Genomic DNA, 26,054 nt, shown 5'->3' with positions numbered 1-26,054 from the left:
ATTCTTCATTTTTCATCCAGTTGACATAATATTCTAACTCAAAATGATTCTGGTATCAAATTTGAGTAAGTGAGAGCATATTTTTATTCAAATTGATTGTGGCCCAAAATTGTGGTGAGTAAGGTCAGTGAAACTCACTCACATAATTTAGCAACATGTTGCAAGAAACAAGTTGTGTTGATTTGTGTATTGAATCGCACTCAAAAAAATCTGTATTCACTCAGCAAAACCAACACTACACGGAACCGGCACGACGATATGTGTCGGAGAATTCATGTTCATTCTGCAACCGAGTTTTCGTTTGTAGACAAGTCTGGTTTGATTGTGGTGTTCTTTGGGAAAACCGATGTGTTTTTCCCATTATAAACGTGACGACCGTGGTGAATTTATTTGTAGTTATTATATTTGTATAAATACTTACCACCCACATACCTTGTACTTGAGTCGAAACTAGATAGGTGACTATACCGGCAGATTTGTCTGATTTTCCCCATTTTATTTTTGTTCGCGAAGTTTAAGCCATAAAGTGCGTATTGAGTGTTTGTCAGTGTTAAAAAGACTTTTAATCGGGTCGGGGCTGTCTTGTTGATTTTTACGGGTAAACGAGACTAAACTTAAACCGTTGTAGGATTTAAATATTGCATTTAATAAACTGAAAAAAAAAATACGACCTTCAATTTTTATAGTTCCACGCGTAACTGAACTTGAAACTAAATATTGGTCTTCAATTTATAAAATTTTAATATTCGAAAGTGACTTTAAACGTTATTGTTTATTTTTTTTGCATCCTATCCTCAATGTTATTCGTGTTGATGAAGAAGTCATTGAAAATCTAACAATTCTTATCGAAAACATATTGAAATATTGACAACAATTTTTTGTACGTAAGTTAGTTCTTAGCGTACAAAATTATTTGAGAAATAAGTTGTGGTTTTTGGGATCAAATGTGATAGAGTGTTGTAACATAGATTTAATTTGTTTTTAAAAAGTTATCTTATGAAATAATAGAGGAATATTTACTTTGTGGAAAAAACTGGCAACATTTATTTTTTCGATACAAGGATAATATTTAAATCTGGTTCTGCTGTACATATGGATACACAATTATTTTCAAGCCTACGATATTGTAAGTCTTTTTATTTAAATTTTTAATGTTAACTTTAATTACTTTTTTCTATCGACAAAACGATTCTGAATTGTATTTTAAAATTAGTGCTTAAGACGAAAAACCAGCAACACATTTCATTAAACATTTTAAATGTCCGTCATCGCAGTTCCTTCTGTGACATTGCTATAGGATGTCATTTTATCGCCATCATCGTCCTTGTTTATCATATTGAAGAACTAAAAATGTAGAATGCTCTTAGCTGAATGGCAAGGTAGGTTGCGCTACAAATGAAGGTCGTTTGCATCAGGAAAATATGATATGAAAGAAAATAAAAAAATATCAGGATACTCAAGCCTGATTGTTGCCTCTTGGTTTTTGCTTTGAGGCAAGAAGTGGATTTGGTATATGCGGAAACTTGAGCAAGCATAATATGCATGCGTTTTTGATCTGTGATCCATTACAACAGAGTGAATTGAGTGTTCATTAATTCCTACTTACACACTACAGTGACAACCTCTTTAAGAACTGTCAAAGTCAAAGGCAATTGAGAAATAATGTTTTTAGAAAGTATTTCCGATTACAGTTTTGAAATATTTTACAAGGCAATGAAAAAATCAAAAGATAGGCTGAAATCATAGTGATTAATTTAGATTTTTGCATATTTTGTACCAATTCATGTAATATAGCGCTTGAACATGTCTCTGGAGTGATCATCATGGATTGTAAAGTGAGCTTAATTTTTCGACATAAAAGAAAGACTTTGTCATTGTGGAACCATGCGAAATGATCAATTTTTTGATGGGGTGGTGCACTTTGAAATCCACTTTTTTATCGATGTTTCTATCTTTTTAAAACTTATTATTTGAAAACTGTTAAGGTTTTTAATACACAATCAAAATGTTCTGAAGGTTAATTTTGTGTTGAATAAAAGTTAAAATATAAATAAATACGGCACGAGTACGATAACTTTGGCGCCGAGATATAATAACGGTTTTTGGCAGAGGGGCTTAATACAAGCATTTTTTACTATGGGAGGGGGGGGTCTATCTCCCCCCGTTTAGGCGGTAGGGGCAATTTAAAAAAACATGTACTTTAAATGGAAAAAAAATAATTAAAAAATAACGGTAATACTTACAATTAAGTATTATACCTTTTTTTAAAGCCAACACTTGTGTCTAGTAGCTTGTTTTTAAATCAAGTCAAAACTATGCATAGTTTGCGAAAAACACTGTTTTAAACTCAAAATTTGGTAAAAAAAAAAAGTTAAAAATATGGTTTAGAGTGTAATATTTCGAAACTTTTAGATTATCTACAATTTTTTTTTTTAGAATACATTGCCCTTATTTATTTTTGATCGAAAACTGAAAACTAGATGATTTTATGTCTTTTAGTTTTTGAGAAAATTGAAAATAACCACAACTACTATTTTAATTTAATTCTTTTTTTTTGCTTCAAAAATCTTATTTTGATAGTAACAATGGTAGGTGCAAGTTTGGTTGTATGCAACAGTGGGATCCGTAACCCCCCTGCTTGGGCTCACTATAGGATTTGGGGTGGGTGCAAGTTGGAGTGCGTGCAAAGTGAGGAGGGAGCAAGGTTCGGTGAGTGCAAGATGAGGTGCATTCAAAGTTTCAAAGTATTTATATTTATAGTATATTTTTCAAAGTAGGTATATACGAAATTTCTAATGCAAACAGTAAGATGCCTAAGGGGGGGCATGCTGCCCCCCTGCTTGGGCTCACTATAGGATTTGGGGTGGGTGCGAGTTAGGGTGGGTGCAAGGTGGAGAGGGTGAAAGGTTCGGTGAGTGCATGCAAAATTTCATATGCATCTAAATAAACTGGATATAAAAAAAGTAATTTAATTGAAATATTTTGTTTTGGTAATTTTCAATTTTCTCAAAAACTAGAAGACATAGAAACATCTAGTTTTCAGTTTTCGTTAAAAAATAAATAAGGGCAATGTATTCTAAAAAAAAAAATTGTAGATAATCTAAAAGTTTCGAAATATTACACTCTAAACCATATTTTTCACTTTTTTTTGACCAAATTTTGAGTTTAAAACAGTGTTTTTCGCAAACTATGCATAGTTTTGACTTGATTTAAAAACAAGCTACTAGACACAAGTGTTGGCTTTAAAAAAAGGTATAATACTTAATTGTAAGTATTACCGTTATTTTTTAATTATTTTTTTTCCATTTAAAGTACATGTTTTTTTAAATTGCCCCTACCGCCTAAACGGGGGGAGATAGACCCCCCCCTCCCATAGTAAAAAATGCTTGTATTAAGCCCCTCTACCAAAAACCGTTATTATATCTCGGCGCCAAAGTTATCGTACTCTCCCCATAAATACCATAGAATTTCTACCGAAATTTCAGTTATTCTTAGACTCCATAATATTCTTTGTCGAGAAAACTTAAACCTTCTATGTTTCACCATAATACAACCAATTCGATACAATTTACTGTCTCTCCTCAATGAACTGTAAGACTTCATTATGTCAATATATGCATGTATCAGACGCAAGACGACCCAAAAAACCTCTTTAATTGTGTACATTCTGCAAGGATGTAGATGCCTTGAAGCTTCCAACTGTACTTCTATAAAGTATCACCACCACCACCGCCGTGGCTAACATAAACCCAACCCATGCACTAAATATCCTTCCCATACGATGTCATTATAGGAATGCAGACACAAAGTTACGAGCATATATGGAATGTAGTCAAAACTAAACGCACGAACAAACGAAAGTGTCTCTCAATCTCAGTTCCTCAGCCATGACAAAAGTTTCCGGTCATGTTTACACTTTAAGACGATAAGCTTTAGCATCTACATTTATAACAATATATAACAGAATAAAGCACAAGGACGACCAGAGGGAAGACCAAACTGTCTTACCTTTCTTTTGTGGGTGTACGGTTTTTGTGGACTACACTTTGCAAGCCTTTTGTGTTGAAAAATGTATCGGTTTCAGGGTAATTCCATTAGACTGAGATTCATAGATTTGAAGATCAGTTTTCAGTTGTGAAGAATACAACATTTTTCAAAAAAAAAAATCAAATCAAATGGGGTGGCGCAACAGTCCGTTGTGAACCAGGGCCTAGTGACTTACAACTCTCAACCATTCCTGTGTGCGAGTACTGTTGTCAGGAATGGAAGGGACCTACAATTTAATGCCGAATCCGAACGGCTAATTTGAGAAAGCACTTTTTCATGACAAGAATTACTCTTGAAGGAATTGTCAATTCCTCGCAAGAGGCAGTACCCGCGAAAATTAATTTTTTTTAAATTAAGGTGGCACAGGCAGGGATTGAACCCAAGACCCCTTGCATGACAGTCCAACGCACTAACCATCATGCCACGGGTACTACAACATTTTTATTGTTTATAAATGCTGATGGAAAATTGAATACATTTGTATTTATTCTATTGGTCATCCTTGTTAAGTTGGTTTAGCCCTGTATAAACTCTTTTCAGTCAGGATTTATATGTAAGTAGATGAAAGGTTGCATCTAGTAGACTTAACAACTTTTAATTTGTTTTAAAATATACATTGGGGAGAGGTAAATCTAAACATAAAGCTGTGTAAGCTATACCCAGTTGCCAGATATCCATGAGGACAACACTAAACAACTAAAGACAAACTTTTAACTTCAAAACTTCCGAATAAAGTTTTTCAATTAAATTTGTTCACAAATTAAATTCTCCTATAAACTCCTGCTAGGAAGGTTTTTCTCCATGATCGCACACACAACAAAACGTGTACTTAGCTCAAGTGCACTCTCTGTTTATCTTGTAGATTAATATATTATTTATCTGCAGGGTAAATCTAAGTTTCGAATAAAACATTGACTTGATTAATTAGGATCATGAAATGGGATAGAGCGAATGATGATGGAAACAGCGTTTACTTTCTTCAGAAGAAACATTCCCACAACAAGTCAAGTGTGTTGGCTGTAGACGAACTTAATGGAAAATAATAAAAAATAGGTAAAATCAATTGATCATAAAATAACGTGTGGTTTTATTCATACGAAGAGTAAGACAAACATAGGCTAGGCAGTCAAGTTCTGTTTCTAGGGCAAAAATAAAGGCAGAACTTTTTTCATATTAAATTTCTACACCCGTACAGGCGTACACTAAGCATAGGTATACCTCTTATACCCACTTTGAATTTTTAACAAGGAAAACATTTTCTCTCTCGTTTCCATTAAATAATTTGTTTTTCTTTTTTACGAGATGTAGGATGTGGCATGGATGTCCTAGAAGCTAGAAGCTTTTGCCCACACACAAATTAGTTTTGTTTTTCTTCATTTCCATACATATTCATAATGCGTACTTTCTACCTGTAAAAATAGTCTTTGGATGTGATTAGAATATTATTCAGTTTTTTGCTTTTATTTCGTGTTTTTGTTCTGATGATTACTTGAAGAAATATTCGTGCTTATAAAGGGTTTTTCAATAAGAGCGGGTAAATACTGAAATAAAATAAAACAAGCAAAACAAAATTATTTTTTTATTTAAAGTCGCATGTATGCCATTAAGTGTGGAATATGACATCATTCAAATGCCCGTCTCGGATTCTTAGAGCCCGTTCACACGATCCCGAATCGGGGGTTGTGCCATATCGACGATTTTACCGTACAAGCCAGTGTCAATATAATTTAAACGAGTATATTCAGATGATACGGAATTTAACAGTATACGGTAAAATTACCGATTAGGTCGGTTTTGTCTCTGCAAATCGTTGTCGGTAGTACAGTAAACAAAATTTCGGCTTATCGTAGCAATGTATTTATGGACAATGCGTTCAGACGATTCGATATTTTGACCGATAGTGCGTTATTTTTCGTCTGGGCTACTGTCGAACAATTTATTGCTAGTATATAGTCGTTTTTGTGTACGAGTACGAGTAGGATGTAGGGTTGAGAACGGTGTACGGTTAAATTACCGTACCGTCTGAACACTCCAACCGAAAGATACCGAATCGAGATCTGAATTTGGGCGATGGAATGTGTTATGTTCACCTTTAGGGCATCAGTCGCTTGTGGTTTATTTGCATAGACCTGCAACTTCAAGAAACCACACAGGGAAAAATCTAGTGGGGTCAAATCGCATGTCCTTGATGGTCAATTCACGTCATCATTGCGAGAGATAACGTTAAGATATAATATGATGAATCTTAACTTTTGGGTGGCATTCTTAATGGAATGCCAATACGTTAACTTGCATTATCCCCTGGTTAACCTGAGTGGGTCGGTGTCGTCCCATAAACGGCAATTTAGCTTGCTAACACTGCCATTCATCTGAAAATGCGCCTCGTCACTAAAGATGATTTTTCGGCCAAAATCCCCAGTCAGCGAACAAACGGCCGGCTTTGTCTAAGTTCATGAACTTTGAGGTCCTGGGTCAGTTGGATCTTGTACGGATAACGGCCAAAGTCACGACGTGAAATTCGCCAGTTTGAAGCATGTGAAAGGCTTAGTTCTTGTGCACGACATAGAATAGACAGTCTCGGGTTCTGCTGTACACTATCACGGACCGCGGCGATGTGCGTTCCTTGAACGTGCGGGTGTTGGCTGATTGTTTACTGAACCCGTCGTCTCAAATATGGTCACCAAACGTTGAAGAGTCGACTGTGAAGGGACACTCATTTTGATAATACAGTTTTATCATTTGTCATGATGATTTGGCATAAGAAACTGAATAATAAACAAAGGATTTGACGGATGTCACCACAACAAAACGGCCGCCATGGGGCGCCAAAATCTACCCGCGCCAATTTGTAAAACCCTTTACAACAAAGAAATACCGAGTTAGTATTCTTTAATAGTGGATTAAAAGTGGATTACAAATCTATAAAAACTGAGAGACAAATTATAATTTAACAACAGTCAGGGTATTATCTTTTTATAATTTCCAACTATAATGAATGAAAATTATTCTCTTAACAAACAAAAAAAATAGAAACAAGAAAAATATATGTTCTTGAAAATTGTGTCCATTTGATCTACAGCTTTTTCGTTCTTTTGAATAAATTATTTAATAATGTCCTGCGCATATAAATATCTAAAACACATAATTGAAACATACAAAATGCATGTTACAAGTTTACTTGCATTAATATAAGATAGGTATGTGTCAGAACAAAGACACAGCCATGGCTAAAATAACAGGAACACACCCTAATTTTGAGTACAACTTTCTTTGCACTTAAATTAAGGTAACAGGTCAACAAAACTGTATTGCACTGTAAAATGTGTCGCCAATATATTCAACGACAAATTTATGAGTAAGAAGTAGTTTGTTGTTATTTACTTTTAAACTGTTAAAAAAGTAGGTTTAATTAAAAAAAAATCAATATTCTTGCGTGGTTTAAAAGTCAAATTTGTGGTTAGAGTTTTTCATCTACTGGATTAATACTAACATCAAGTAGTTTTGACATTGAATTATAGATAATCATAATCATAACCATACTTAATTGGTTAAAGTAGTCCTTAGTTCTGTAAGAATGTTACACAAATAAAGTGCACGACTGAATCACACGAACTTGCTTGTGTATCCAAATGCTTAACAAATACTTATATTTAAATTTAATTTGCCATTCTATTTAAAGAAAATCATAATTTATCAATATTGTTTTTCGAAAATCTTTGTAGCAGTCCCTATTCAGTGATTTTGTGTTTATACATTTTTTTAGTATACAGTAATTAAGAGCCTATTAATATACGTTTTACACTTGATTTTCGTTCATTTTCGAGATATTGAGTTTTGAAAAAATAATAATAATTTTTAAAGAACAATAACATTTCTGGTTACTATAAAAACTTGTGCAAAAAAAAAATTGTTCAAATCGGTTAGCTGGTTCTTGAGAAAACTTAAGAACAAAATAATGGTCCTATATGGGGACTGCTGTTTTTTAAGTCCTAAGAAAAAAATCAAAAAACGTCTTGCACAAATCTGCTTAAAACCTTAATTTCCAAGTTTGAACTCAATTGAGCCAATTGTTTGGGCCTTAGGTTCGAAACAAAACAGACAAACAAAATACGCAATCGTTGGTTTAAAATTTAAGTAGTTTGTTATTATTATGTTGGTCACAACTGTAAGTGCCCAAAATAACGCTAGTCTTAATCTTCAATAACCATCGCAATGAAGAAATCAATTGGGTGGACGCGTTAATTATATTCTATCCATATACAAACCTACCCAACGTAAATACATGCGAACTCGAAAAACAACCCCTTCTAACTGCATTCTGTAACAGTTTTTGCAAACCACACTACACTACATCACCCTTATTCCACCCCCTTACAACCACATGTGTCAACATTTTCCTTAAGCCATTATTTTAAATTTACGCCGATATATTTCCATGATTTTCTTATAGAAGCTTCGAGTTCGGCTTTTGATTAAATCCAGGGAGTTTGTCTTGTGTTGTAATTGGCCTGTGAAGGTGAGTAGGATTTCAAATACCTTCTTCACTCTTTTGTCAGTCCTGAACCTTGATCAAATACGAACAATGAGTACTTTGCTGTAATAAGCCATTGTGTATGGTGGTGTTCTCATAATATGCAGTTCAAAGGACTTCACTTCAACTGAAGGCAACATTTATCGCAACTTAAGGTCCATCCCAGTGTGTCTCTAAACGACCAACTTTAACCCACATTTCTTTCACTCCATGCTCCCATTCGTTGTCATCATTATCGTTTACATTGTGCAAACATTTACTTCTCTTTATTGTATTTTTTTTCATTCAAGATGTACAAAAGAGAGAAAAAAGGAAAAAAGTTAAAATGTTTCTTTTCCCTTTTGACACATCTCCATTATTTCCCAAGTCTCCCATAAATCGACCGCATCATCATCATTATCATCATCAAGACCTCCTTGAGCCTTCACTCGGATCGTTTATGTTGCGGGTGTGTAATTTGATTACAAGCATTTTGCTATCAATGCAAATAATTATTAATATCAAAATACGAAAAGGGAATCCAATTAGTATACCAATGAAGTTAAAAAAGCGGAGGAAAAACTGAGATGAATAAAAATGAACGAGCGAAAAAAATCCCCCCCAAAAAAAAGAGGGTTTTCTTTTTTTTTAAGAAAATCAGCTTAATGATAAACGTGATGTTTTTTAGCTTTTTAACGAACATTTGAATGAGGTTGAGGCAGAGGTTATACAAAAGGTGTTGGTCTTTTGACAGCTTTCAATTAGCACCTCTCTTGTAACATAAAATTGAATGACTGAAAATTTTCAATTTTTGAAAGAAATTTGCTGTAATTATGGACTTGAATCGGAAAATCAACACACTGCTGCGCTTTAATTTTTGTACTTACAAAGAAGTTTGACTCTATAATAGTGTATTAGCGTTAACTTTAATTAAAAAAATTAATTATCGGGAAAATAGATATAGAAAACTATATGAAAGGCTGTCCTATAATTAACAAGTTTTTCATCGAATTTGTATTATTTGCTTCGAATAGGAAGTTATTGTAATCGGTCGAATCGAAAATTTTGACATTTCTCGACATTTCAAGGTCCATAGTGTCGAAATAAATTTTTTTTAGAGAGATGCCTGTGCGTGCGTATGTACTTGCGTTTATACGTCCTTACGTTCTCGACTTTTCTTCCGTCGTTAGCTCAAGAACCAGTAGATATCAAATACATTTTATTATACAGATATTAATGAGAAAGGACTATTAACAAAATTGAGTGGGTGGTTTATTTACCAAAGCAAGTTAAAAAAGAATAAAATATGATTTTATCTCAAAGACAATTTTACGCAACGAAAAATAACGTTTTTAACATTTGAGAAAAATCGAATTGACAATTTTTTTTTTAGAAAAAATTATTAATCTAAAAAAAAGTTAACAAAAGTTGGTAAAAATTAGTACGCAATTGCTACTTAAGCTACTAAAATACATTTTGAAATCAAACTATTTTATCATAAACAAAATATTGTTAGTTATTTTTAACTTTTTTTAACAAAACACGAAAACGTACAAACTTTTAAGCAAAATAAGTCAACAGACGGGATGGGAAGTTATCAGTGTGGGTCGCATGCCACCCATTTTTGAAATGTTGCTTGAAATTACTTTACTTTTGTATGTATATGTGCATACATATGTATATGCGATATTACGATCCAACTTCTCAAGCTCTGATAAGTTTCAGCTGTTTATGTACTGCAATTTTTTAGGCCTGCAAAAAATGTCAACGTTAAACTGGGATTGAACTTGTAAAAACATCACCATATTGCACAGCCTTTCTTTTATCATTATGTCCCGTTCAAAAACTAAAAATGAAAAGTCACTGTAATGAGAGCGTCTATATAAATTTACGTTACAGAAAGATCAATGCAAAAGTGTGGGTCCCTTTACTAATAAGCAACTATTCTATTGACTTTTAGATATTTACTCAATCAAGGCATCAGATAGCATTAAGAACAGAGATGTCTCTTTGTCTGATTAGAATGTGAGTTTTTTAATTATTATTCTTATAATTCTGGGTTCGTTTGTGTTTCATATATTTTTAACTTCCCATAGGAAGTTATTGTAATGGGTCCGATTTGTCAAATTGAAAATTTTGACATTTCTCGACGTTTCAAGGTCCTTAGAGTCGAAATAAAAGATTTTTAGAAAGATGTCTGTGCGTGCGTGTGTACGTACGTTCGTACGTCCGTACGTCTGTACGTCCGTACGTCCGTACGTTCGCGACGTTTTTTTCGTCGTCCATAGCTCAAGAACCAGAAGAGATATCGACTTCAAATAAATTTTGTTATACAGATAATAAGGCAGAAAGATGCAGAAAGGGCTCTCAAGAAAATTGCGTGGGTGGTTTTTTTACCATAGCAGTTTGAAAAAAAGGAGAAAATTTTGGTTAACCCTAAATATCTTACGAACCAAAAACGCTAGAGACTTGAATTAAATTTTATATAATATATTGTAACGTGATACCAAACAAATATATTTTTTGAAAAAAAATAATATAACGGCTTTTTTGATAAATCAATAAAACTGAAAAAAAAAAATTGTCACCTCCAAAATTTTACGACTGAAATATGATTTCATCTCCAAAACAATTTTGTGCAACGAAGAATAATGTTTTTGATATCTGATAAAATTTTGAGAAAAATCTAATTGACAGTTTTTTTTATAAAAAATAAAAATCTAAAAAAAAACATTACTCAAAGTTGGTAAAAATTGAATATCGATTCAAATATCTTTTCAAAAACTTAAAATTTAGGATTCAAACTTATTTTATGTTATGAGGAATATTGTTTTCAACATTTTGAAAAATTTTGAGCAAAATCGAATTGACAGTTTTTTTACAAAAAATAAAAACCTAAAAAAAGAATATATAAAAGTTGGTAAAAATTGATTTTCGACTCAAATATCTTTTCAAAACTTTAAGATATTGGCTTTAATTTACTTTAATCTTTCAAAAAATATAGTTGTCAACATTCAGTTAAAGTTTGAAAAAAATTGAATTAACAGTTTTTTTTACAAAAAATAAAAACCTAAACAAAATTTATAAAAGTTGGTAAAAATTGATTTTCGACTCAAATATCTTTTCAAATCTTTGAGATAATAGCTTTTAATTAATTTTTACTTATAAGAAATATTGTTTTGAACATTAGGACAAATTTTGAGAAACATCGAATTTACTGTTTTTTTTACAAAAAATGTATAAAAGTTGGTAAAAATTGATTTTCGACTCAAATATTTTTCCGAAAATTGTAGATATTGGCTTTTAACAACTTTTATCTTTCAACAAATATTGTTGTCAACATTCAATAAAATTTTGAAAAAAATCGAATTGACAGTTTTTGTGCAAAAAATTAAAAACCTAATAAAAATTTACCAAAAGTTGGTGAAATATCTCAAACTCAAATATCTTTTCAAAAACTTGAAATATTTTCTTCAAACTAATTTTATCTTATAAGAAATATTGTTTTCAATATTCGATAAAATTTTGAAAAAAATCGAATTGACAGTTTTTTTTACAAAAAATAAAACTCTAAAAAAAAACAATTCTAATACTTGGTAAAAATTTACTTTCAATTTAAATAGCTTTTCAAAAATTAAAAATATTGGCTTCAAACTTGTTTTATTTCACAGAAAATATTGTTTTCGATATTCAGTAATTTGTATATAAAAATCCAACAGTCCGTTTTTTCATTAAAAAAAATCTACAAAAAATAGTACGCAAATTTGGTAAAAATTGGTACGAGTACATTTATAGACAAACTTAGAAGCAAGACAAATCGACAGACGGGATGGGAAGTTATCAGTGTGGGTCGCATCCCAGCCTCTTTTTGTATCTCAAATCAAAGCATTAGAACGTATGAACGTATCTCTTTGAGTAGGTGTAAACATTAGATGTATGTTTATGACGGAAAATCTTTAAGAGGCAATCACTTTAATTGATTTAATAGCAAAATGCTTATTCATCAAATATTCCATATTATTCATTTATGCATATTCAGTATTCACATATCTTTTCTTTATCTATTATTCATTTATGCATATTCATTATGCACATATCTACACACGTAAGTTATAAGGGGTCGTAAGGTTTTTGTAGTTATCTTTCTGTCTATTAATAAATATTGAAACTTATAAAAGAAAAGCAAATTCATATAAATATATCAAACATACATACATCTGTATATTAAAATACAATTTCCTTAAATTTTGCTCTGATGTACAGTTGCAATGAATTTCATAATAAAAGAATCCTCAGGGAAGAAAGCCAACGTTTTACCCACAAATCGACTATTTTCTATATTTGTGTTTATATGGTCACTAGCTATGGTGACCATTTTATATACATTTTTGTAGGAGAATATAATTTTAGCCAAAAATGGAGTCATTTTTTAACTTGTAGCTTTAAAAACTTCAAGTTATTAGCTTTCTATATGTTGAGCTTTTAACAGGAAAAAATATGGAACTCAATCATTTTTACTAATGAAAGTACACGGAAAGAAGTGTAGAGTATTTATGACAATGCTTGTATGCCCTGGAGACCCATACTAAAAAAGTATCTGTGGAATTCCTAAACTTTCTTGCAACAACTCCTATAAGTATGGGACTATGTACTATACTGAATGGCCTCTTTCACACGAGACGGTTTCGTCCGTACGGTTAAAATTTGTACGGTTTTTATACGTGAGCCATTAATAGTAAACTAATAAAATTAACTACAGCTTTCACACTGGACGGAAATGGGTTTTTTCCGTACGGACGATTTAAAACAGCCGTCTCAACGACTGAAATATACGGCGACCGTGCCGTCGCGCTCCTTCTTATCATTGGCGTACGTGACTACGTAAACGCATTCACAAAAGACGATTTTTATTCGTCTGCCGTCCGTTTTTATGTTAACTTGTACTAAAGCCTTTTAATTTAAAATATAACCAAACGAAGACGTTTCACGCGAAAAATACGTTTTTGTGTGAAAACAAAGTCCGTACGGACGAAACCGTCTCGTGTGAAAGAGGTCTATGGTACCACAATCTTTGCTTGTAACACATGGGCGCATAGTACGTTTCACGAGACAGCATTACCTGCAGCCCCATACTGTATCGGAGATGTCGCAATGCTACTAGTTTTTACAGCAATAATTTATGGCGTGATAATCGATACCCTTATTGGATAAATGTCAATAGCGTATGGGTATAACTACTGTATCGATATATTTCTACAATTATAAGGGATATAACAATAATGGATAGACTTTTCCTGCTAAGAGCGTTGTACATGTCGCAAGCATGGGCCTGACTGTCATACTGACATTGATGTATCGGCTATAGCTATTGTCGACGTTATTATTCTCAGTATGGCCTAATTAACTATGCTTACAACTTTTTAGCCAATGGAAATCTTCTAAGCCATACAGTTGCGTTCACACCCATACAGACGTTGTAACAATCGCAATGTATTTCTTTCCGTGTACCCTAATGAATTGAGGAATATTTACTATTTTCAGAATTGTTAGGTTTCACAAACAGTACTTCTTCGAATGATTAATATGTCCTTTATTTATTCTATCATATGAGGTTTATAAAATATGCTCCTTCAAAATGTTACAACAAGACAGGGATTTCTTAAGTCAAAGTCAAAAATCAAAATATCCCTTAACAATAAATTGTTTTATGGTATTAAGTATCCCAAATCTTTCTCTTCTAAACATACAATTTAGATCATTTTAGTATCCAACTTAGTTTCTGAAAAATTTCATATTTGACTCTAAATGAAGTTTTAAGAGAAACTGAATTGAATTTTTGTCTTAATTTTTAGTGTTGGTTTTGAATCCAAACTTTTATTCTATCTATTTGCTTAAGTTGTAAAAATGCATTTTTTCAACATTATTTTTGTTTTTTGTTTTAACACACATATTTCAGAAAATTAATATGATAAGATCGCTTAGTAAATACTGATACGTTACCAAAAAAAAAAACTTATTTTTAAAGTGTTTTGCCCTTTTCTGTTGAAAACCTTTTAAGTGTTTTTACTTTTTACTTTAAAAATTTAGATAGCCTTAAAAAGACATATGTGTACGGTTTTCTCGAATTTTAAAAATGATTATCTCAAGATCCTGATGCATTAATTTTTAAGTGTAATTAGGAATTTGTGTATGCAAAATGTTCTGGAAATGTAGAAAGTTCCCCAAATTTAAAATAAGATTTCTGGTGAGCAGATAAATAGAAGTTTTGAAACGTAAATTTCAATAATAGAACTCGTCTTTTCCCATAGACACATTTCTTTCCCATATTATTTGGCCTAAACAAAAAATATGGTCAACCTATGGTTACGAAACTACTATACGTTATTGCAACTTATTTGCCGAAAATAGAAGAAAACTTTGAGGGTTTTCATTTTATTGTACTTTTGTTTATTTGTTTGCTTCCCCACAGAAAAAAGTTTTATCGACTGAGATAGACAGCACTTTTGTATATATGTATGTATGTACCTTACCTAAATGTATATAGAAAAGTGTTTGTTTTATAGATGATTTCAATTGATTGAATAAGCTGCCTAATTAGAGTAAAATGAACTTAATATAAAAGGATATCGCTTAGGTGTTTTACTATACAAGCTTATTGTAGTTAGTAATCCTATGTATAAACGAACCTAATATTAGGAAAATTAAAGTTGAGTATGAGATCAATAGTAAATACAGGAAGCCAAAGGATTTTCCGTCGACAATAGCTCAATAATGTTTGATCTTTTTGAAATGGCCTATTAATTGGAGAAATTAGCTTAGCATTTTCTTTCTTTTTATATTGTGCACACACAGAGCTATTAGGAAAGGAGGGTATTATTAGAAAGGAAAAAACTTAAGTTTTGAATGTCTGCACATTGTAAAGAGAGGGAAATATTGAGCCTAGTAAAGCATTGTAGTGCTGCTAAAGAAAGAATCTCTGTACTTAACAGTACGTCCGAAATTAGGCTCAAGAGTAAACTGATAGGCATTCCTATAGCAGCACGGGTAGTACGGTTAAATTGTTTAAGGGGAGGAATGCAACTGGCTATTTCAATGAAGCATTATTTATAAAAATAACGATAAAATAATGACAGATATAAGACCTTGCGGCAGTGTTCTTGAACTTTGAAGCAAATGTCTCGGTAAGAGAACGATCTCCAATCATTTTTAGAGCTTTTTTTTCAATTCTATCCAGAAGGCTCAAGTACGTTATTGGAGCACTAGATATATGAGTTATATTCAAGTTTGGGCTCAGCAAACTGTGCTGCAAGCAAATTGGCTTTATTAATCGAGCTTACAAAAGGAGTGTCATTGGAAACAAGCGTAGAAACTGACGATGAGGTAGTGTTGCACACATTTTTTACAAATGACCAGAAATTTGTACTACCTTTGGGACATATTATTATTTTGGCCGTAATTTCTGGTCATGCGAAAATTCAATACGTCGTATATGTCCGTTATAAGTCTTTTTAAATCCGGAAACTTATTATCTCTTTACAGCTCGAATCAAAACATGAGTTTTATTTAGGTTTGATAGATTTACACAACGAATTAAGTTTGTAACCATACCTGCGCTGGAATCCACGTCATGCCATGAATGTTACTGTCTTAACAGCATTTTAGCTTTGAGGGATGAATATTTTTTCAATATTCACGTTAACAGTTTGTTGGCCCTTATTTTTAGAGTTCTGTATTTTTTATTTCCAGAGTTTTATTTTGAAGTATACAAAAATCTTAAACAAGAGAGGGAGAGAGTAAACTTGAAATATGCAAGCGTCTTAAAAGCATTTTTATTAAAAGTGTGTGTATCGCTAATAACAATGAGATTGATATGAATGGAATTTTAATTTTTAATCTGCCATTGCCTTTAACCGACTACAACTGGACATATCTACACACGTAAACTCATAACACAAAGCCAAAACTACATTCACCCATTTTTCATTTTACTTTTTTACCTTCCACTATTTTTCAAATTTTAGTTCCTCGTTCAAATTTTGATATGGAATGACATGAAAACTTTTATATTATACCCAGACGATAAAAAATTGACAAATGACAGTTTTTATAGTTTCACTAGATTCTCCCGCACTTTATGCTGACGTAAATGTCACAGAAAACTTCACCCATGCAAAATCAATTTTTTAGTTTCCTTTTGTCATTAATAGAGTCAGAGTTAACATTGAACTAAACCTCACGATGTACAATCATATAAATACTTGGACGAAGCAGAGGCGACATCATTCGTTGTTTACGACTAACTTTTGTCAGAAATAGTATAAGGAAAAAAAATAATATATTTAGCAAAGGCCCAACCAGTCAATGTCATAATTTGTCTCCACAATGTCATGTTAATAAATTGAAAGTAACATAATCGTATAAACGTATCACTTTGGTGAATAAGCGTCTGCAAAGAAGACAAAAAGGAAGATATATTTCCCAATTGAATGAGTACATGTGGAATGTAGCATAAATCAACTTTAACCAATCTTCAAATGGGACGAAGAGATTGAAGAAAAACATTCTAAGATCTTATGCAACGAATTAAAAAAATAGCTAATTTATTTTTAATTATTTTTTGGAATTTATCGTATTCATCCCCTAAATCAAGCTGAAAAATTTTAAAGAAAAACAACGAAATGTTGATTCACATTATAAAGTCATCCTAAATTCAACAACCTAATTAATTATGGACCTACAAATCAAAATATGCTTCCCACTTTATGTATATTAAGTAAGGGTGGAGATATAAAAGAAAACTAAGCAGCGCTGTACACTTGCGTCATTTTAACGCGCTTTTGTTGTGAAGAGTGTTTTTCAACGCTGGCAACAAAACTGTGTAAGCTCTTCCATATCTCCTATTCTACAGGTCCGATCAGATGGAAAACATTATTTGTCCAGCCTGTCCCTAAAAAAGGCGAATACTTCTCACCCTCTAACTTTAACCTAAGTGTACTTACGTCCCTTCTCTTCTGATAACATTGATCAATTTTCATAGTAAGAAATATATTGAAGAACAAAAACTTCTTAATGATCGGCAGTGTGGCTGGTGATCTCATGGTTTATCTCATCAAATATTGGAACAAATCTTAACATCGTTTTCAGAAAGTAAAATTATTAAACTTGATGTTTCAAAGGCATTTCATAGAGTTTGGCATTAAACTCTTTTTTCAAAAATGTCGGACCGTTCAATTCAAGTAGTATTGAACGGGTTCTAGGCAGGTGCTCCAATAACCCACTTTAGTCTCTTGGACAGAATTCAAAAGATAGTTAAAAATCATAGTTGAACAATTCAACCATAATACCCGTACTGCTGGCAATTAAAGTCCGATTCGGGCACATTGTGAAATACAGAAATTCTTTTTTTAGTTGGACTAAACGGATATGGAATGCTTTACCACACTCAATAATTTTTACCATGTGCAGACATTCAAAATCAATGCACATCGATATCTCCTTTCCAATGCTATCCTACTTTCTTAATTGCTTGCACAATATAGGGTATAATATCAACTTGAGTGGGCGTTTAAATTAAAAAAAAATTCCAGGTTTGAAGTTTTGAGTTGTAACAAATACATTCAATATTTAAATTCGAACACTTTGCTAGGACATAATCTTTTGTGGCCTCATATTTTAGATCCAAAGGTACCAAATTTAGGACACGAATTTAGCACATTGAAAAGAGTACAAGTATTTTTCTACTTTTAATTCTTTATTACTAGCAAGTAACGGTTCATTTTTATGTTGTTACTATGACTACCTTATACGGTAATAAAACTGTGTAATTGATTGAAAAGTAAATTACCGTTTTGCGAAAAATGAAGATTGTTTGTGATTTGCGTTGTTTTTAGCTGGACATAAATTTAGCCCGTTTTGCAATCAAAGAGTGTATTTTTAATTTTCGTGTTTTTTTAAATGAAAATAATAATTTTTGAAGTACATAATTAAATATTCCTTTAATGATCTATATTTATAAAATAAAAAAAATGAATTAGTCATGGCAAAAGAAAAATAGTGCTTAAAGAAAAAACGGAGGCTGATCTTGAAAATGAAATCAAAAGGGTGGACGGTAACAGACATTTCTTAGTTGTTAGAATGCTCCAGGAAGCCGGTTTATAATGTCCTTCGTTATTTCAAAAAGTTTGGAGTGATTGTAAACGTTAAACAAAACCCCCGGGCCAGAAAGACAACTACAAATGAAGATAGAATTATTTATAGGTTATCGACCAAGGATTTGTTTAATACCTCCAGTGCCATTTGAAGCGACCTTTCAACGAACTATGGAGTAAATGTTTCCTCAAGGACCATAAGACGGCGATTAAATGAAAATGATTTACGTGGGTGCGCTGCTCAGAGAAAACCGCTTGTATCAAAAAAAATCTGAAATCTAGGTTACAGTTTGCCAAAGCTCACCCAGACAAACCAATTAGTTTTTGTAAAAACGTGTTCTGGAGCGATGAATCCAAATTCTGCCGGTTCGGATCGGATGGGAAAAATATGTATGTCGTCCAAAAAACAGGGAATATGATCCAAGGCACACCAATAAGACGGTGAAACACGGTGGAGGCAACTTTATGGTCTGGGATGCTTTTTCATGGCACGGCCGGCGGCGTTGGCCACATCGTAAAAATTGACTCCAAAATGGACCAGAACGATTACAGAGATATCCTGTTGGATCATATGATACCCTACGCAGAAGACCATTTGCCGTTATTATGGCGCTTCATGCACGACAACGACCCTAAACACACTTCAAAGTTAGTGAAGTGTGCCTTAGCGGTTTGAAGTGGCCAGCACAATCACCCGATCTTAACCCGATCGAGAATTTGTGGTATGATGTTGAACATCATCTTGAGCAAAAAAACACAACCAATTTAACAAAATTGTGGTACGAGTTTCAAAATGCTTGGTATGTAATTCCAAAGTCACGATGTGAGGCTTTGGTTGAAAGTTTGTCAAGAAGAATTGCTTCTGTACTGCAAAATAAAAGGTTCCCTATCAAATACTAAGAAAAATTGATAACGGCAATTAAAATTTTATAAAGGAATTGTTGAATGTGCTTAATTCGTGTCCAGGCAAAAAATTGATGTTTCTACATTCCATATTTTTTTCTTCTTACAGATGTTAAACATATTTGATGAAGTACTATGAAAACATAGTGCTATGTATATGTTATGTAAATAAAATATAATTAATTTCATAATAAGAAAACAAATTGAAAATTAAACGGTTTTTATTTTCTTTAACAAATGTGCTAAATTCTTGTCCACCACTGTATATTCAAAACAAAAATTGATTTTTCGAATTTTCTGGTGTGGCTTAAGGCCTTGAGAAAGTTTAAAAAGTGAATGAATTGTATTTCCCGTTTATGATTCTCGTACATATTTTTAACCATTTAATTTTAAAAATTGTAAATTTTTTTTGAATTTCGGCCCTTTCTTTTGAAATTTTTTACATAAAGGTTTACAAATTTGCAAATGTTCAACACAACAAACCTGGAACCACTTTCAATCAATGGAATTTTAAAGAAATGTTTTCAAGGGTCTAAAATATTTAAGAATGAAATGATTCTTGTCTTTCTTCGAACTTGTAATAAATAAAATCAAAATCAGCTATGAATTGTATATCGTGTTATTCTTGTATATTGGAATGGAAAGCAGAGAATATCTTTGTAAAAGTGTTAAACTATACATCGACATTCTTCATCTTCAAACCCTCAACAGTAATGTTCCAGTTAAATTTAATTTTTTTACCAGTCAAAATTAAATTCATTGTCATTAAACCAACGTCATTAACTAGGTTCTCAAACTTAAGAATACCGGTGTAGTTTGAAAATTGAAAGACATGACAACTACTCGCACTAAAGACAGAAGACATACTTTTTTTTGCTTTTAATTTAGTTGTTATTTCGAAATTGCGTGTAAGCTCTTACCGTGCGTCAAATAAATTAAATAAAAACAAAAAATGGAATTAGGGTTTTAGAGGAATGGGAGTTTTAATTTTACATGCGGAAAATAAATATAACGTGTTTTTAGGAAATGTTTTCTTTGTGAAAAGGAACTTCACAAAATATGATAAGGAGATAATTTAAGGTTTAAGAAGTTCCCACAAATTCTTAAAGGTTGAAAAATATCATTTCACCAATTATGAAAAGTATTTTTGACCATTTTTGTACGTAGAGGCTAATGTTAGTGGCTAACAAAATAAATATTTAAATATGTATGTATTTTAGAAAAAAAAATAGTGCAAGGATTTCGAAAAATTATTATACTGACATTTATCTTATAGTCAAAAAACAAATATGAACCAAAACATGGACTGCTTTTCATATACTAAATATACCAGCAATGTATCACTTGACGTGAACATGAACCGTCTTTTGCATAACTTTCTAACAAGCTGCTTTCCAGTGTTGGATACCTATGAAGTACGAAAGAATTACAACAAGTAACATCAAAAGACAATATTCTTCCTCATAAGCACTCTTCCCAACTGTTCCTTATGTGATTCCTTGTCATTCTCAAGAATAATGGCGTTTCCATATTTATACCTTTTTAGATATGGTTCTATGGACCATGCATGAAGAAACTTGGGTTGTCATTTATTCAAGTATATGGTACTTCTTATGGCTTTGTCTTCTCATTACATAGATACGTAAGTTTTTCTTTCATGCTAATATGTTTTAAGAATATGAGGGACATAATGTTTAAACCGTTCTTATAAATTCAAATAATTCAAAAGAGGCAACACTTTAACAAGAATATTTTTTATATGATTTTCTATATGTACAAATTATACGCTCCCAAACATCGTCATTACCAACAAATTCCCAATCCAAAGACGAAAAATAAAACATGAGTCATTAGAGAAAAATTGCAAAATGTTGTTTGTTTGTCTTTTGTAATTTTAATAAGTGAGAATTGACGACAAAAAAACTAATGTTTAACTAATAACTAGCCAAAGGATGTTATTGTAAACGGTCTCATTTTTCGAATTGAAATGTTTGACTTTTCTTACCGTTTAAAGGTTTCTACAATCTAAATCAAAGATTTTTAGAGAGATTAATGTGTGGGAAAGTACATTCGGGATTTTATTTTTCGGTAACCATATCTCAAGAACCAGAAGGGATATCGACTTAAATAAATTATGTCTTACAGATAATAATGTCGAAACATGCAAAAAGGACTTTCAAAGAAAATGAGTGGGTATTTTTGTATTTATTATTATTATTATTATTATTATTATTTATATTTATTAGTAAGAAAGTGAAAATGTTGCCTTCAAATTGTATCGTATACCAAATATTATTGAAAATGTATAGAAATATTTTGTTGTCAGATTTCTTATCAAAAATAAGAATCTGCAAAAAAAACTACGCAAAATTTGTAGGAACTAAGATGATGGTATTGACTTTAAAATATGAAGTTTCATTCTATGCAAAATTTTGTTTTTAAGAAAAATCCAAACAATGTTTTTTTTTTTTATAAGAAATACGAAATTTCAAAAAATTCTGATAAAATTTATAAACATTTTTAGTTTTTGAATAAAAATGTTGGGAACAAGGGCAAATATTGAAACCAAATTTATTTTATCATATAGAAAATATTGTTGCTTACTTTTAGTCACTGACTAGAACTGGTTTTCCAAGTATCATGAGAACAAAGAATGATTTATGTATCTCACACAAACATTGTAATTAATGTTTTGTTTAATCTTTAGGCAAATCAAAAGACCGGAACGGATGGGAAGTTATCAGTGTGGGTCACATCCCACCTTCTTTTTTAATTTTTTTCTTACGTCATATTATGTTATATTAATCCTTTGGTTGTAAATATTTAATTAATATAGTCAAAATAAAGTACTTGAGGAAACATTTTCCAAGTTGATTATATTCATTGAAACATTTAATTTTGAGCGATTAACTTAGAAATTTTAAGCGAAAATGAGTGAAAATTTATTGAAAAAAAAATTATTAAGTAAAAAAGATTTAAGCTGGACTTCAGATATTTGTAATAAGTTTTAATATTCTTGGAATTCAATTAATAACTTAAATTTAACGGTTTCCGAGAAAATCATAAATAAAGGCCAAAAAGAACGAATTAATGTTTACTCGTTTTAGGCTTATATCTTCTAAGTTCTTCGAATTTTCTCAACAACGAACCGATAGATTTTCATTAATTTTTTTGTAAAATGTTTTTTCTTCCCTTGGTACCCCCATAGAACCATTATTTTATTTTAAAGTTTTCTCAATAACTTATAAGCCGATTTCATTATTTCTTTTTCTGCATTGATATTTTTTGATTTCGAAGAAAATATTTAACTATTTATCTTTTCGATATCTCGAAAACAGGTAAACATTTTTAATCGAAATTTCAATGAAAAAATTATATTTATTAGCACAATAAAACTACTTAACAAAAATATTTTTAAAAAAGAATTGGAAAATTTTGTACGTACAAAAATTATTTGCAAAAGACGCACTCAAGATTTTCGAAAAAAAAAAAATAATTTTTTTTTGATTAATTAAATGGCAATTATATATTTGAAGAATAAATATTTGTATGTGTACATTTTTAAATTTTAGAATAGAACTATTTGTAAACAGTCTCTTTGGATACGAGAACAAGTTCGTGTGACCAAGTCGTGTATTTTATTTTAATTAATCCTACCCTCGTCTCCTAAGTATCAGGTGCTTCAACTAATGGTTTCCATCCTTTTTTGTTCTCATTTATTTAATATGTCTTACTGTTAATCATACTTTGGCTTGGCAAACAAAACTTTAGAAAAACAGAAGTATGACGAATTCAAACCTTTGTTTAAGGTAATTAAACCAAGAAGAAAGGTTTTGAAACAATGTCTACACTCAGCCCAAATTTGTGTACACACTAATTGTGAAAAGCAGTGAGAGATGAATTTAATTTATTTTAACCTGAATAGTATTTACCAACAAAATTATTATCGCATGAGTGCAGACAATAGTTGACAACTGTAAAACTAGACAGAAAAAAACATACATATACAAATTAAATTTGAGAAGCAAATCTATATGTATGTATGTATGTATGTGATTACTTAATGTGATTACGACTTTAAAATAAAAAAAGAGCCTAGAATGCGACCCACACTGATAAGTTCCCATCTCGTCTGTCGATTTGTCTTTCTTTAAAGGTTTGTAGATTTTCGTATTTTGTTAAAAAAATATTCTCCATAGTGATGAAATAGTTGGATATCAAAATCTGTTTTTGTGACGCCGGTCTAACGGACTGGGTTCTGCAACTGAAGATTTCTCGAAATGTGTTACTAATAGTTGTTTTTTTTTCAAATTCAAATCTTACAAAAAACAATAACGGAGAAGAAATTTATTCGAAACTTTTCGCACACCCTGTCTCACAGACCTGTAGGTCATCGTTGGCGAGAAAAGGAGATTTTTAGTCGAAAACCAATTTCTACCAATTTTTGAAGCAATTCTAAAGTCTAGTCTAGTCTAGTCTAGTCTAGTCTAGTCTAGTCTAGTCTAGTCTAGTCTAGTCTAGTCTAGTCTAGTCTAGTCTAGTCTAGTCTAGTCTAGTCTAGTCTAGTCTAGTCTAGTCTAGTCTAGTCTAGTCTAGTCTAGTCTAGTCTAGTCTAGTCTAGTCTAGTCTAGTCTAGTCTAGTCTAGTCTAGTCTAGTCTAGTCTAGTCTAGTCTAGTCTAGTCTAGTCTAGTCTAGTCTAGTCTAGTCTAGTCTAGTCTAGTCTAGTCTAGTCTAGTCTAGTCTAGTCTAGTCTAGTCTAGTCTAGTCTAGTCTAGTCTAGTCTAGTCTAGTCTAGTCTAGTCTAGTCTAGTCTAGTCTAGTCTAGTCTAGTCTAGTCTAGTCTAGTCTAGTCTAGTCTAGTCTAGTCTAGTCTAGTCTAGTCTAGTCTAGTCTAGTCTAGTCTAGTCTAGTCTAGTCTAGTCTAGTCTAGTCTAGTCTAGTCTAGTCTAGTCTAGTCTAGTCTAGTCTAGTCTAGTCTAGTCTAGTCTAGTCTAGTCTAGTCTAGTCTAGTCTAGTCTAGTCTAGTCTAGTCTAGTCTAGTCTAGTTAGTCTAGTCTAGTCTAGTCTAGTCTAGTCTAGTCTAGTCTAGTTAGTCTAGTCTAGTCTAGTCTAGTCTAGTCTAGTCTAGTCTAGTCTAGTCTAGTCTAGTCTAGTCTAGTCTAGTCTAGTCTAGTCTAGTCTAGTTAGTCTAGTCTTGTCTAGTCTTGTCTAGTCTTGTCTAGTCTTGTCTAGTCTTGTCTAGTCTTGTCTAGTCTTGTCTAGTCTTGTCTAGTCTTGTCTAGTCTTGTCTAGTCTTGTCTAGTCTTGTCTAGTCTTGTCTAGTCTTGTCTAGTCTTGTCTAGTCTTGTCTAGTCTTGTCTAGTCTTGTCTAGTCTTGTCTAGTCTTGTCTAGTCTTGTCTAGTCTTGTCTAGTCTTGTCTAGTCTTGTCTAGTCTTGTCTAGTCTTGTCTAGTCTTGTCTAATCTTGTCTAATCTTGTCTAATCTTGTCTAGTCTTAACTAGTCTTGTCTGGTTTGTTCTGGGTTTTGAATATTTTTTAATTTTTAACTGTGTTTTCGTTGTTTAAATTGGTCTGTTTAGATTTTTAGTAAGCATTTATAAAATTGCCAGTCTAGAGACACTTTCTTTCATAGTAAAAAATGCTATTATTAAATCCCTGGAGATCAAATTTGCTTCCGAAAATTTTGAAGTTATTCAAAAATTAAATATCCCCAATTTATTGAAAATATTACCATTGATATTAACAGAAAACGGTCCAAATTTTGAAATAGTGAACTATGAATTATATAGCCTACATTAAAGTTAATAATAAAACCAATATAAGTTGAAGTTAATAAATCCCTATCGCCCCTAACAATACAATTTTAATTAAGAATAATATAACGTAAAATAGCTTACCTTCCATTCTTTGACCTGCAATTTTTCTCCTTCTTGAATAACTGTGCCAAAAAATCACTTTATTGTATGTATAACACTAAACATAAACACTACACTTTTTACCGAGTACGAATGCAAAAACAAACAAACAAAAACACAAACACTTTATTATATTTTTAGAATTTTTAACTTTATCATTTAATTAAGATTTTTATATTTTTAATGTCGCGCACTTTATGTTAATATTTCTAACGATCCGAACGAAACAAACTCACTTTATGAACTGGACAAAGATCATGTTTAATCTTGCTTAAATTGCAATTGCAAACCAAAAACACTCTATTATTATTAGAGTGTTTTTTTTTCAAACAGTATCCCTTTCCTTATCCACCTGTTTGAATCTGTTGCCTTTCGCATTCGCACTGTTTCGTTTTTCTCTCTCTTTGTCAGTATTGGACATTGGTATCGATGGAATAGGATATGTTAAATGTACATAAGAATTCACTCATAACTCTTTTCTCGTCAACTAAAATTTTCAGAGTGGCGGAGAAGACGGAACGTTATGTTT

The 26,054-nt window shown here is 31.8% G+C and overlaps 1 protein-coding gene across 1 annotated transcript in view; it reads left to right on the top strand.

Moving 5' to 3' along the window:
• The first annotated feature begins 299 nt into the window (after positions 1–299).
• LOC129948123 (protein madd-4-like) overlaps positions 300–26,054 on the top strand; it is a 60,989-nt gene continuing 35,234 nt past the window's right edge. The window contains exon 1 of the mRNA XM_056058976.1: positions 300–1,126. The gene's annotated coding sequence lies outside the window, so the exon portion shown is untranslated. The remainder of the gene's footprint in view (positions 1,127–26,054) is intronic.

This window comes from Eupeodes corollae, chromosome 1 (assembly GCF_945859685.1).
Source record: "Eupeodes corollae chromosome 1, idEupCoro1.1, whole genome shotgun sequence".
NCBI classification, from domain to species: Eukaryota; Metazoa; Arthropoda; class Insecta; order Diptera; family Syrphidae; genus Eupeodes; species Eupeodes corollae.
Note: the sequence above shows the minus strand (reverse complement) of the source record. Positions and strands in the feature narration are given on the sequence as shown.